The 14,711-nt window shown below is 32.1% G+C and overlaps 1 long non-coding RNA gene across 1 annotated transcript in view; it reads left to right on the top strand.

The window, feature by feature from the left end:
- LOC131382856 (uncharacterized) overlaps nucleotides 1–11,152 on the top strand; it is a 177,330-nt gene extending 166,178 nt beyond the window's left edge. Inside the window, exon 3 of the long non-coding RNA XR_009212440.1 lies at nucleotides 11,117–11,152. This is a non-coding gene — a long non-coding RNA (uncharacterized LOC131382856). The remainder of the gene's footprint in view (nucleotides 1–11,116) is intronic.
- The last annotated feature ends 3,559 nt before the right edge of the window (nucleotides 11,153–14,711 follow it).

Raw genomic sequence — 14,711 nt, 5'->3', positions numbered from 1 at the left:
TTTTGCTCTTATTTATCTATAATCTATAGTCAATTTCACATCCAATAAAAGATTCAAGTGTTTTTTGAGGAGGAATTAACAAATTCATTCAAAAATTATTTATATAAAAAAGCAAAGAGCCAAGGCCAGCAAGATAATTTAGAGCAAGACAAAGGTGAGATGCTATATAACATCAAGACTTAACATTTCACAGTAATTAAGATAGTTTGGAATTGTGAAAAACTCAATAAATAAACCAATGAAATATAGTAGAGACCACAAAATAGATCCTCTTGATTTATAACAAGGTTGGTCTTATGGAACCGAGGTCTTTTGAGTAAATGACAATCTTTTCAATAAATAGTTTTTCTTAATAAATGATGCAGATTCGTTTAGTATTAATACAAGGGCATTTGGATACAGCCCCTAAATCACACTATTAAAAAGGTAGCAATTCCGGGTTGATTGCAGATTTAAAGGTAAATAAATAACTTTGGAGATGAGATGAGATAGACGATTATCAACATAAACTTGGAGCTGAGAAATAATTTCAAATAGTATAAAAAATGCAATAACCCAAAATGAAAATATTTCTTATTTTGCTTATAAGCAGTACAAAAAATCCTAGATGTTATACTTACGAGAAAAAAAAAAAAAACATTGAGACTAAAAAGACAACCTACAGAGTGGCAAAATATGGGCAACTCCCACAAAGTAATTATAAAATGTCACAAAACTCAAAGACAAATTAGTAGTAGACTTAAACTGACAGTTAACCAAAGAGGATGTATCAGTGATTATTAAAAATATGAGCTGGTAAGAAACTTTATTAGTAAGAAGGAGAATGTAAAGCGAAACAACAGAACCACTCAAATGCCCATCATAAAAAAAAAAAAACCCACACAAATCTGATAATATAAAGTATTGATAAGGTGGAATAATTGAAACTGATCAATATTTGTGGGAGTAGAAATTGACACTACAAGTTTGGATAAGTTTGGTATTATTTATTACATTTGAATATTGGCATCCATGTCATACATAAACCCAGCAAAAAAATTCTTCCATGTATGGACCATGATATTTGTAAAAATAAAAAATTATTTATAGTAGCATTTTTCTTAAACCAGAAAAATTGCAACTGTTTAACAAATACAGAATACATAAGTAATTATGGCATAATCATACAACCAAATGCATTACCTCAGAAAAAATGAATGGATTATAGAAACAACACCAAAGATGACTCTCATATACATAATGCTCAGTGAAATGAAGACAGCCTTAAGAAGAGTAAACACACTTAAGGATAACTTGTATGTAAGTTAAACATTTTAAAAAAACAGGCCAAACTAAACAACAGGTTTTGAGATACAAGCTTACATAATAAAGCTATTTTTAGGCATGTTTAAAACTGATATACAAAAATTTCAATGTTAACTTCAGCACAGTGGAAGGAAGCTTAAAATTGGGAGGCATTAGGGGATAATGGGGATATACACTTGTGTTTTGTGCATGTTTGTGCTTCTGTGATATATTTCATATTTTAAAAATTTAAAAATAAATCAACCAGGCCAGGTGCGGTGGCTCATGCCTGTAATCCCAACACTTTGGGAGGCTGAGGTGGGTGGATCACCAGGTCAGGAGATCGAGACCATCCTGGCTAACGCGGTGAAACCTCGTCTCTACTAAAAATACAAAAAATTAGCCAGGCGTGGTGGCAGGCACCTGTAGTCCCAGCTACTCTGAAGGCTGAGGCAGGAGAATAGCATGAACCTGGAGGTGGAGCTTGCAGTGAACCAAGATCGCGGCACTGCACTCCAGCCTGGGCAACAGAGCGAGACTCTGCCTCAAAAAAATAAATAAACACAAATACAAATACAAATATATATACACACACATATATATATATATATTTCAACCAATCAGAAAAATGACTATAATGTCATATTTAAGTGATTATTTTGAATGTGAATTGCAGGTATTTAACTTTAGGGAAATAAAAGTAAAAACTATTATCACATATATTGTTTATTTTGTTTGAAATGTATACAATAAGCACATAGGAATATATCATTCAGATAGCATGCATATTAAAAGACAGACTCACAGCAAATAACTATTATTGTTTTTAACCCTTGAATTACATAGACATAAAAAGAAATTTGATTTTATATAATTTTACTTTATTTTGTTATGTATTATTAAAATGTAGACTTTTGAAAACATACATATTAATCACACATAAGCTATATGAATACATGACAATAATGTACACATGAAAGTTAAAAACGTGTAAGATTTTAAACATGAAAAATCCTAGTTATTTTCATCAGCTATTGATATTTGTCATTCTTGTTTATATGAGTAATGTCATAGCTTGATATAATAAAAATATCTTTTCTCATACTTATATCTCCAGGGAATTATCAACTTTAGTAATTGACTTTCTAAATTTTATCTTTAAAATATTTAATGTCAATTAGATTCAACTTTATCCCATAAATTTACATTAAGTGTCAAGCTTATTGCATATTACCAATTGTTTTGAAAAGAAAGCATTTATTATTGGTAATATAACTCAAAATAACAAAATTTGGAAAGATATTCAAATTGCACACAACAAAAATTTTAAAATATTCCTATTTTCTACCAAAGACCAGAGAAAAGGCATTATTGCTTCTTCCACAGTACAATTTCTTCCCATTGATTTGGATCAATTTATCTCTTCCCTCCTCTCATTTTTGTATGCGTTATTGTATTATTTATCTAATGTATGTTACTGCAGTTATTTTTGTACTTTTCTAGTTTCTCTGATAAAATTTATATCTTTTGAAGGCTGTGCGTGTGTGTGTGTGTGTGTATGTGTGTGTGTATCCTTAGTTCTTAGTAATGCCAAGTTACATTACCTGCCTTAGTTTGGGTTGCTTTAACAAAATACCATAAACTGGGTGGGGGGCTTATAAACAACAAATGTTTATTTTTCACAATTTTGGAGGCTAAGAATTCCAAGATCAAGGTGCCTGCAGATTCTTGCCTGGTGAGAGCCTACTTCCTTATGGACAGTGCCTTCTTTCTGTGTCCTTACAGGGTGGAAAGTAAGAACTCTGATTTCTTCAGCCCCTTGTAAAAGCACTATTCCCATTCAGGAGTGCTCCACCCTCATGACCTAATCACCTCCCAAAGGTCTCACCTCTTAATACAATCACATTGAGTATTCAGTTTCAACACATGAACTTTCGGGAGACGTGAACATTCACATCACAGTGCTATTTATTAAGCTATTGTTTCTCATCATGTGTCCATTCTCTGCTTAATAATGAGTTCATGACTGGGAATCGATCAAAAAAATTCTTTGTTTGACAAATGATTCCAACTCTACCAATAGGGTTTGCTAGAGTGAGAATGGAAGGCTAGAGGAGGAAGAAGAGACTTACTTGTTTTTAGATGTTTCCTGTTTGGCTTTCCATTCCTCTCTATGGCTAGTCCTTTTGTCCACTTTTTATTTGTGATAGACAGAATAATACTTACCTTCCTAAAGGATGTCCATGTCCTAATTCTTGAAGCCTGTGAATATGCTGCCTTACATGTGGAAAGGGACTTCGCAGGTGTCACTACATTAAAGATCTTGAGATGGGTGTATTATCCTGAAGTATCACAAGTGTCCTTAAAAGGGAGAGGCAGGAAGGTCAGAGTCAGAGAAGGAAATATGACAGTGGAAGACAAGGGAGAAAGGAGATAAGGCAATAGAAGCAGAGGTTGGAGTGTTGAGCTTTGAAGATGGAGGAAGGAGCACAATCCATGAAATGCAGGTGGCCCCCAGAAGCTGGAAAAGGAAAATAAATGGGTTGTACCATAGAGCTTCCAGGATAAATGCAGCAAAAACAACATCTTCATTTTAGACTATAAGATTCATTTCAGATTTTTCACTTCCAGAGGAACAATATAGTTTATTTGTGTTGTATTAAGCAAATAAATTTATAATAATTTGTTATAGCAGCAATAAGGTAATTTAGGAAGGAAATTCTGCCTTGTGACAACATGGATGAACTTGGAGGACATTATGAGTGAAATAAGCCAGACCCAGTAGGAATACATATTCAGAAATATTACATGATCCGATCTATACAAGAAATCTGAAATAGTCAAACTAACAGGTGCAGAAAGTGGAACGATGGTTACCAGGAACAGATGGAAGGGAGAAAGGGGATGGTAATGGTCAAAGGGTACAAAATTTTAGTTATGCGGGATGACTAAGTTCTGGAAATCTACTATATAGCATAGTGTCTATAGTTAACAATACTCGTTTGTGTACTTATAATTTGCTAATCTACTATTTCTGTCATGATCAGGCCAAGATTGCTACTTCACACCAGCAAAGGCAGTTAGTTCCAGTAATAACAATTGATTTCAGTCTGTACTTTTCTGTTACTGAAACTAGCTACACTTTTTTCTCAGGGGTTTGAGTTTGAGCTCTGCGGGATCGCTCTGCTTTTGTTTTTCTATGTCTAGCCTAGGTAGCTGCTTCCCTCAGGAGTTACCTCTGTGCTTGATATATTACTGTTCTCTTTTTGCCTTTTTAGTTGATAATTCTTGAAATAGTTTGGATATTTGTCTCCCCAAATCTCATGTTGAAATGTAATCCTCAATGTTGGAAATGCGGCCTGATGAGAGGTGTTTGGGTCATAGGGCAGATCCCTCACGGCTGGATGCTGTCTTCACAAAGAAGTGAGTTCCAGTGATGTCTGGTTGTTTGAAATTATGCGGCACCTCCCCTGCCCACTCTTCCTCCTGGTCTTGCCATGTGACACACTGGTGCCACCTTTGCCTTCTGCCATGACTTTAAACAGCCAAGGCCTCACCAGAAGCTGAGCAGATGACAGTGTCATGCTTCCTGTGGAGCCTGTAGAACGATGACTCAATTAAACCTCTTTCTTTATAACTTATCCAGTCTCAGGTATTTCTTAATAGTCATGCAAGAAGAGCCTAATAAAATTCTTTATATTAAATTATCTCTGCCAAAATAACTTATATAGTTTCTGAGTCTTGACTGGCTCCTTAACCGATGTAGTAGGAAATCAATAAATTGATATTAATAAAATGGAATTATAATACAGTATGGGACAGTATAGAGTTTATTTATTGTTTTATAGTTTAAAGAATCTCAAACAAGAAGCAATTGCGTCAAGTGCCAACAAGTCTCTACTCCGAAAAATTTCCATTATGAAAGAACCACATTTTTTTGGTAAATGGATATTTTAAAGAAATAAACTAAAATTGAGAAGTTTCTCAAGGACACTCCTGAAGCTTCATCAACTCTCTCTCATTCTCTCTCTCTCTCTCACGTGCACACACACATTTTACAGACTCTGAGAAAATTTTGATCTTTATATTGTCTACCATATTCCCCCAAAATATTATTTAATTAGTAACTTTGTTCATTATCTTTTCTTTTTTTGTAATTATTCTCTGTTTTTCCAAGAAATTAAATTCAAATGTGGAGATCGATATGCTGCTATTTTGTGAATTATGAGGAACTGCAAAGTTTATTCACAATAGCCAAGATATGGAAGTAAACTTAATATCTTTTGAAGGATTAACGGATAAAGAAAATGCAGTATATACACACAGTGGATTATTATTTAGCATTTTAAAAAAGGAAATTCTGCCTTTGTGACAACATGGATAAATCTGGAGGACATTATGATAAGTGAAATAAGCCAGACCAAGAAGGAATGCATATTCAGTAATATTATATGATCCCATTTATACAAAGAATCTGAAATAGGTCAAAATAATAGATGCAGAAAGTAGAAGGGTAGTTACCAGGTACATATGGAAGGGAGAAATGGGTTGGTAATAGTCAAAGGGTACAAAATTTCAGTTATGCAAGATCACTAAGTTCTAGAGGTCTACTACATGGCATAGTGTCTATAGTTAATGATACTCTTTTATATACTTAAAATTTGCTGAAAGGGTAGATCTTAGCGTTTTTTAATCACAAAAACAATATTGTTTTCTATTTGTTCCATTTATTTTTCCCCACTTTCTTTTTCTGCCTTTAAAGTTTTTTCTGCCTACTTTTTAATGATTTAATTTTATATCTTTTGTTGGTTTATCCTCTATAATTCTTTGTTTAGTTATTTTAATGGCTGCTTTAGGCTTCCTATTATACACATTAATGTGTCACTGTCTATCTGATATTATCCCACTTCACATATAGTGTTTGAAACTGGTAATAATATACTTCCATTTTTTCCACCTGGTCTTTATGGTATTCTTGATTTATATTTCAATAATACTTTAAAAATAAACACATAATGCATTGGGTGTTTTGCTCAAAACTTTAAATATCTTTAATAGAACTTGAAATAACAAAATTATCCTATATTTACCATGTAAATACCTTATCTGATATTTTTTATTTTTTGCTATAGATTTATACTTTCATCTGATGTTATTTTCTGTCACCCACAAGCACTTATTTTCACACTTCTTGTGTTGTGGATATACTGGTGATTTATTTTTTCTTCTTGCATACATCTGAAATTCCTTATTTTACTTTCATTTTCTAAGAGGCATTTGTGCTACATATAGAATTCTAGGTTGATAGTTTGTTGTTCTTTCAGTGGTTTGTAAATGTCTTCTTGTTTGCTGTCATCTTGCTTACATTCTTTCTAACTAGAAGCTTGCTAGTGCTCTTATTTTTGTTCCTCTGTACATAATATGTCTGTTTTCCTCTGGCTGTCTTTAAGATCTCTCTTTTTTTGAGTAATTTGATATGGTATAGGTTGCCGTAGTGTTTGCCACGGTTCTGTGCTGGTGTTTGTTTTATTTTTCAGATAATTGGATCTGTAGATTTGTAGTTTTTATCAGATTTCACATTTATTTCTGCAAATTGTTTGTTGCCTTCTTTTGAGGACTTTGGTTACACTTGAAGTTGTTTCATTTTTTTAAATTACTTTTTCTTCATGCATTCTATTATGAATAGTTTCTATGGCTATGTTTTCAAATTCACTTATCTTTTTCTATTAGTATAACGACTAATTTACCATTAACCATATCCACCTTATATTTTTCATCTCAGACATTTCATTTCCACTTAAAGTTTTATTTGAATATTTTTAGTAATTTCCATGATTTTACTTAACTTTTGAACATCTGGAATCCAGTTTAATAACTATTTTAATGCCTCTGTTAATTCTAACATCTATTTCAGTTCTGTATCAGTGTGAGTGATTTCTGTCCTCATTTTTTATTATATTCTTCTACTTCTTTTCATTGGAAGCCATATATTAGGAATTTTACCCTATTGAGTGATCTATATTTTTATATTACTATAAATATTCATGAGCCGCCCTTCTGCCATGCCAGGATGATGTTAAATTACTTTGAGACAGTTTAATTCTTTTGAGTTTTGCTTTTAAGATGGCTAAGTGAAACCAGAATCGTTTTTAGTCTAAGGTTAATTATCTCCCACAATTGAGGCAAGACTTCTGTGAATATTCCACCCAGTGCCATATGAATTACGAGGTTTTTACAGTTTGTGAATGCCAAGCACTTTTACCTCTAATTCATTTAGATAAGTCTTTTTCTTTAGTGTTCAGTAGTTTCCTGCCATTCATAAAGAAATTTCAACACTGGCAAACAGTTGATGGAGATTTTCTGCAGATCTCCATAATTCTGCTACTGTGCAGCTTTCTCTTCTCTGCTATTTTGGTCTACAAACAGTAGCTGATATGTGATCTCTCTGAGCTCAAATCCATCTCATCAATTCAGAGTATGCCAGACTCCCCTGGGTCCCTCTTCCATGTGCCTGGGAACTATTTCAAGGCAGTGGGTGGAGGCAATTCTAAGTGTCACTACATTTGTTTGCTCTATTTGAGGAGCACTATCCTTTGTTGACTGATATTCAGTGTCTTGAAATCCATCGTTGTATATTTTTACCTATTTTCTTGTTTATGTTGTCAGTGGCAGGAAGATAAATCTAGTCTTTGTTACTTCATTTTGGTCAGAAAAAAACATGCAAACATTTATTCTTAGATTTTTTTTTTAATTTAAAAAGCAGTTGGCCAGCCTGGACAACGTGGTGAAACCCCATCTCTACCGAAAAGTACAAAAATTAGCTGGGTGTGGTGGCACGTGCCTGTAGTTCCAGTTACTTGGGAGACTGAGGTGGGAGAATTGCTTGAACTCGGGAGGCGGAGGTTGCAGTGAGCCAAGACTGCACCACTGCACTCCAGCCTGAGTAGTAAAAAGAGACCCTAACAACAACAAAAAAGCAGCTGAGTCTTTATTCTTTTATTATTATTATTATTATTTTAACTTTTATTTTAAGATCACGGGTACATATGCACAATGTGCAGGTTTGTTACATAGGTAAACTTGTGTTACGGGGGTTTGTTTTACAGATTATTTCAACACCCAGGTATTAAGCCTAGTATCCGTTAGTTATTTTTCCTGATCCGATCCTCCACCTCCTCCCACCTTCTAACCTCCAATAGGCCCCAGTATGTGTTTTTCCCCTCTATGTATCCATGAGTTCTCATCACTTAGCTCCCACTTATAAGTGAGAACATGCGATATTTGGTTTTCTGTTCCTGCATTACATTGCTAAGGATAATGACCTCCAGTTCCATTGACGTCCTTGAAAAGAACACAAACTTTCTTTTTTTTTATGACCGCACAGTATTGCATGGTATATAAATACCACATTTTATTTATCCAGTCTATCACTAACAGGCATTTAGGTTGATTCCATGTCTTTGCTATCGTGAATAGTGCTGCAATGAACATAGGCATGCATGGAGTCTATTCTTTTAATCAAATCTGGCAAGCTTTTATTTAATTAGATACTTAACTGTTTTATATTTATGTTTAATGCAATTATTGGTATGTTAGGCTTTAAGATTATTTTTTATTCTTTCCATTGTTTTATTTGATCTTTTCCTGCCTTTTTTTGTGAAATTGCTGTTTTAAAAGTATTTTATTATTTCTACTCTATTTACTTTCAATGCTTTTTTAAAAATGTTTTTATTTTTTGCTATCTTTCTAGTCTGCCCTAAAATCTGCTGTAAGCCTTATGGACTTATTTACTTTGTGTGTGAGCGTGCGCGCGCGTGTGTGTGTGTGTGTGTGTGTGTGTGTGTGTGTGTGTGTTTGTGTATAGAGCTCTATGAATAATGTCATTGTAACAATATAAACTTTGTAACAGTACATTTCCAATTCCAGTTTCAACAATCTCACCCTTCTCATATATTTTACTTCTGTATATAGTATAAACCCATATTTCATTTTTATTATTTTAAATATAAACAATTAAAGGTCTTTAAATGGTTTTTATTATAAATTCTTAGAAAAGAGTTTTATATTTAAAACACACTCTTTCATAAGTTTTCTAATCCTTCCTGTGGAAACAGTCTTTTATCTGGCATGAATATTCTTGCAAACAACTTTTTTTGATACTGCATAACTTCTGGAAATAAACACACTATCTTTCTGAAATCATCTTTATTTTTCTTTCATTTTTGAAGGTTTTCTTTACTGAACATATAATTTTGAATTTGTAACTTCCTTATTTTCATATGTTACATATTTCATTTCATTGCCTTCTGGCCTTCATTGTTTCTTATAAGAAATCAACCATATATTATTATAACTTACATGTTATGTGACTTTTTTGACTTTTTTGTTTTTTAGCCATTTCATTTTAATATTACAAAGTGAGTTTTTCGTTGTGTTTATACTCTTTAAAATATCTTGAGCTTCATGGATTTATGGGTTTATGTTTTTCATTGATATTAGAAAATGTTAGTCATTATCTCTTCTTTATGTACTTTTCTTTGCACTTTTTTCTTTTCTTTTGTCTTTTCTAACTTTTTGTCTTTCTTGTGACTTTTTTTTAACTTGTTAAACTCCCATTTCGCATCTGGAAAAGCATTTTACATTATCTCACTGAACACAGAATAATGTTTTATGTTCTTTTCTACACTTAACCATTTTTATTTCTGGTTTTATAAGTTACATTGGTCTGGTTTCAAGATCAATGAGTATTCCCATGCTGTGTATAGTCTTTTGTTAAGTCCATGGAATAATTTTTTGCCTCTATATATTTTCTAGAATTCACATTTTGTCCTATATATTCGCTGCTCTTCCCCACTTGTTCACGTGTTGTTCACCTCGTCCAATAGATCCTTTACCATGTTTACTGTAACTAAAGATAATATAGATAATGTATTTATCACATTTATTTTATAATCCCTTTCTGACAACATCTGGGCAATCTTTTTATTTGGTCTTATTGACTATTTCCCTTCTTGACAATACGTTTTACTTCCTTGCCTTTTTCACATATCTGGTAATTTTTGATGAATTTTAACCATGATGTTCAAAAATCTAGTGTAAATAATATTTAAGTGTGGAAAAAGGACATGCTTCTTTTTCTGCCAGGCCTTCAGTGTGGGCAGTTGAGTCAAACAAGTCTGTGGTGGATTGGTTTTTGCTATTGTGCTTTATCTACATTCAGTTCACCACAGGTTTCAAATTATATGATGGCAAGGTTACACATTTTCTTTAGCAGTGATTAAGATCTGAGGGTCTAGAGGTTTTGACTCATTATTTCTCTCTACCATGCATCAGGCATCACTAGACCATGAGGCTGTCTCTTGGGTCTCCTCTACTTTTCCAGCGGTAGAAGGGTTTGCTACCAGGAACTTGTTGCAATCTAAGTGCCTATGGGGTTTTCCTTAGTAATGTCCTCTGCTAACAACAATGCACGTGAGTCTATCAAGAGCTCTCTTTCAACTCTCATATGTCTTCCCCAAGAGCAGACACTTCCTGCCTGATTCTCAGTGTATGACCCAGAGTGCTTGTGGATTTTTCTCAGTTTTCCTCTCTGCGCTCAGAATTCAATAAGTCCCATATGCCTATGCTTCAGGATGGTTGTTCAACCCTCTTGACCTCTGAATACTAAACAAACACATAAGTTTGTACTTCATCTGTCACAAAAATATTGCTGATAACTATTGTATACACTGCCCTGATTTTTTTCTGTATCATCTTTATTACAAGTAAATCTGTGACTCTGTGTCATTTTGCATCATCAATAAATATGTCCTATTGCTATTTATCTCTATAGTGATCTTGCAGTGAAGAGGAATATAATAAATGGAAGCTTCTGGAATTGTTCAAGAGATTATACACCTATTTCCTTACACATCTTACTTGATCTAATTAAACCTTCTCAACAGCAGGTAATTAAAAATAAATATTTGTGCTTATTGTGTGCCATCTATAATAAAAATTAAATACTAATAACTTGTCAAACTGATTAAAGGGTATTTTCTTTTATAGATTTAAATAAAATAGAAATGTCACATGGGCTTAAAAATGTAATTTTAAAGTTACATATCAATTTCATATTAATGTCAATATGTTACTAAGTACAAGCTGCTAGTTTGGTGAAACGTGGTTTATTTTTATATTTTGTTTTTGTTGGAGGAAAATATAAAAACTCCATTTTCAAAGATATATTGTAATGAAATAAGTAAGTATTAACTGTGTTTTTTAAATTATCCAGATATCCATATATTAGGCTATTTTAATCACATTATTTCATCTTAAATGTATCTTTTCCTAATTTGTAGAAAATGAAAGCTATGATTTTTATTTTCATTTTGAAGAAACACAATTTTTGTTTGAGTTAGTTAAATAATTCAAGAGCATTTCCACTGGAAACTCTTTCTTTTCATTACATTTGTGTATAGAATTAGCTTATGTAATAGATAAGACCTTGAAATTTGTTATTACAAAGATTTAGTTTTGATTACTTATGTGATTTTTGGATATATTACTCAACACCTACTTATTACTCAACACCTACTAACCTCAGTTTTCTATTTTGTAAAATTTGTAAATAATAGCTTACTATTTTAGGATTACTATGAGCATCAAATGAAATAATATATATTCTACTATTATTTGTTTTTATGCATATTTCATTATTCCATATAGCCTATAATACCTGAAAATATAAGTGCCTTGTTTTTAGACCATAGCATCTATCCCAATAATTTGCATAGAGCAAATAAATGGTCATTCTTTTTGAGAATTACAACATTCATGAATAATTTTAAAAAATATTAAACAATCCTCTTTTTTAGCCCTTTGATTGTCCAGAAATAATAGTGTCTAATAAAATTATTTATGATAGAGATGTTTGTACGAGGTTGGTTGACAAGTTCCCTAAGTATATTCTTAAGCTCAATGGTCTTTTTTCAGATTTTTCATAGACTACCATGCAAAAGGGTAGATATTTCCTAGACATTATATCTGATTTGGTTTTATATCTGATTTGGTTTTATGACTTTGGAAAAATAAGTCATTGATTGTTACTAGATTATGACTGCTTCCTAGTCAAGACTTGCCTAACTTCTCTGTATTTTTTTCTCTTTTATATCTTTAATTCAGTCTTCAGATATCTTCCTCCCATTCCAGATAAAATCTAGACAGACACAGAGTGAGAGCTCAAATTAACACTTCCTTAAGTCACAGATAAAACTCTACTCTCTGGCTTGACTGTCATCTTGAATATGGAATGAAAAATATGGAAAATATGATTATCATCTGTTTATCCCAAATGAATATATAAAAACTAGAGGTCAAAGTTTACTCCAAAATTATATTAATCTACATGACTTTCTATTTTGAACATTTATTTCCCAGAGAGACCTCATGGAGGAATGGTTTGTGTAGAACAAGAATTGACTACTAATAGGGTCTAAAACCATTCATTCTCAGCATTAATTAGAAAATCGGAGAATAAACTGTGATAGAACATATTTTATTCAGGAATGTTAAATACAAGTCTCCTCCAATTATTAGCAATGTGGTATTGGTATGGCCTCATAGATACAACCAAATAGGCTTATCAAGCCAGAGCAGTAAGAAGAATACTGGGAATGTGGTATCTGCCATATGGAAAACATTAAAAATGATTAAATCAGAGCCTATTTATTTATTTTATAAGAAAGCTTACATATTTTATGGAGTAAAGTAAACTTACCATTATTCAGGAGTCACATAACAGTCAAGCAGTCATTAATAATGGCTCTTTTTAAACCAGTGTTGCCTTGATAGTTTCTATATGTAGATGCTATTAAAATTTATCATTATGAACAGCAATTCTGAAAGAGCCCTCTGAATTCTGAAAGAGCCCTCTGTAATGACCCCCTGAAACTTACTGAATCTCCATAATATTTTATTACTTAGTAGTATTGTCTCTTAAAAATGACATATATTCCAAAATCTTATTTTTACTATAAACATAAATAAACATGTAAAATGTCTTTTTTTTTCTTAAAAAACATTTAAAATTGAATACTGAATGTTGTGGTTTTGTTTTCAGATAAAAGCATCTATTAGAATAAAAATAATGTTAATTTGTATAATATCCATATTAATAAAATATATGCTAAAATATATGCTAGGTTATATTTCACAGATACATGCTAAAATGGCTTTTTACAAATATTTTCATATTCTTGGTATTAATTTAACTAAACACTGAAATTATCATTGTCTGAAAAAGGATTAAGTAAGGTGTCTTCAATATATGCAGTTTTGCCAATCCATTTAGACTCAGGATAAACATTATTTTTATATTAAAATAAAATAAAAATGATAATGAAATATAATGTAGAGTTTCATTTATGCATATTTCTGGGGTTTTGTAATAATGTGGTAGAATTTTTTTCTCCCCCTTATTTTTTCCATCAGTCCACATTTATATTTAAGTCACAGCCTGCAACTGAGCTAGAAAATTATGAAATAATTGTAAACACAGTATGACTCCTTTAAATAAAATATTTGTGAAAATTGGAGTTATGCACTGTTTTGCCCAACAGGCGAAGAGAAGACTTTCTATTTTAGTAATGTATAATCAGGTGATGTCATTCATTTCTAAAGTTCCTGTTGACTCTGAGGTGAGCCATTAATGTATTTATTTATAGGATTCACAGTTTGTTTTGATTTCATTCGTTTCAACTGACATTTTAGAGGTTAAATACATGACTTGATTATTTTATTATAAACAGACAGTAAAGGTCTCAGTTCTACTTATTAAGTAACAATTTATTTTTTTCCTTTTAACTAGAAACTATTCTTGTTAGGCCAGTAAAACAATACAAAAAAGAACATTATAATTGTTATTAATTAACAAATAGTAGCTGTGTTGTAGAAGTAATGGTCAACTCTAAATGTGATTTTCAGGGTTTATCTTAAGAATATGTAACAACAGGTTTGTAAGAACAGTCTTGAGTGTTGGCTTCTAGCACCAGTACTGACAGACTGAAGTAGAGAGCAGCCTGTTTCATAGAAATCTGTGACTGTGTTCTCTTTGATCCATAATGGAGTTGATTGATTATAATCAAGTACATAGGAAGTCCACAATGTTTTTTTTTTAAGTAATTGTACCACTTAGATTAAAAATGATTCATACATTTCAAAGTTAAAAGATGCCATTGGACTTGAAATCTTCTATGGACAGGAAAAACTTATAGAAACCTCATTTTCAAACAAAAATAGTTTTTATGGCAAATGAAGACTAGCTTAAGACGAAAAAACTAAGAACTTGGATGACTTACCAAAAAAATACATGAAGAACCACTCACAAGGAATAGAACTGAGTGTTAATCAAGGACCTGTGATTGGCTGGATTTTAAATGTCTATAAAC

The sequence above is a fragment of the Hylobates moloch genome, unplaced genomic scaffold (assembly GCF_009828535.3).
Source record: "Hylobates moloch isolate HMO894 unplaced genomic scaffold, HMol_V3 SCAFFOLD_2, whole genome shotgun sequence".
In the NCBI taxonomy this organism is placed as follows: domain Eukaryota; kingdom Metazoa; phylum Chordata; class Mammalia; order Primates; family Hylobatidae; genus Hylobates; species Hylobates moloch.
This window is presented reverse-complemented; position numbering and strand designations above follow the sequence as displayed.